This window comes from Mastomys coucha, unplaced genomic scaffold (assembly GCF_008632895.1).
Source record: "Mastomys coucha isolate ucsf_1 unplaced genomic scaffold, UCSF_Mcou_1 pScaffold23, whole genome shotgun sequence".
Taxonomy (NCBI): Eukaryota; Metazoa; Chordata; class Mammalia; order Rodentia; family Muridae; genus Mastomys; species Mastomys coucha.
This window is the reverse complement of record NW_022196906.1, coordinates 69,702,094-69,702,380: the sequence shown is the minus strand read 5'-3', so window position 1 is coordinate 69,702,380 and position 287 is coordinate 69,702,094.

Here is a 287-nt window from a genome sequence, read left to right as displayed (position 1 = left end):
CCTCTCCAGCCCCTAACCGCCCCCCCCCCCAAAAAAACCTCCTGAAAGATTGCCTGGAATCCACAGAACACAAAAAATGGTGGATTCAGCTCAGGATAGCAGTCAACTCTGAAATGACAGTTGGACAATAGGATAAGAAACAAACTTGGAAGAGAGAAGAAACATCCAGGGGAGCAGAATGATTTTTATAGGTACTGATGTGCACTAAAACTCAAAGAATTCTAGCTATAATCTGGACCAAAAATACAAGGAAAGAAAAATCCTGAGAAATTCTCAGAAAAAAAAAA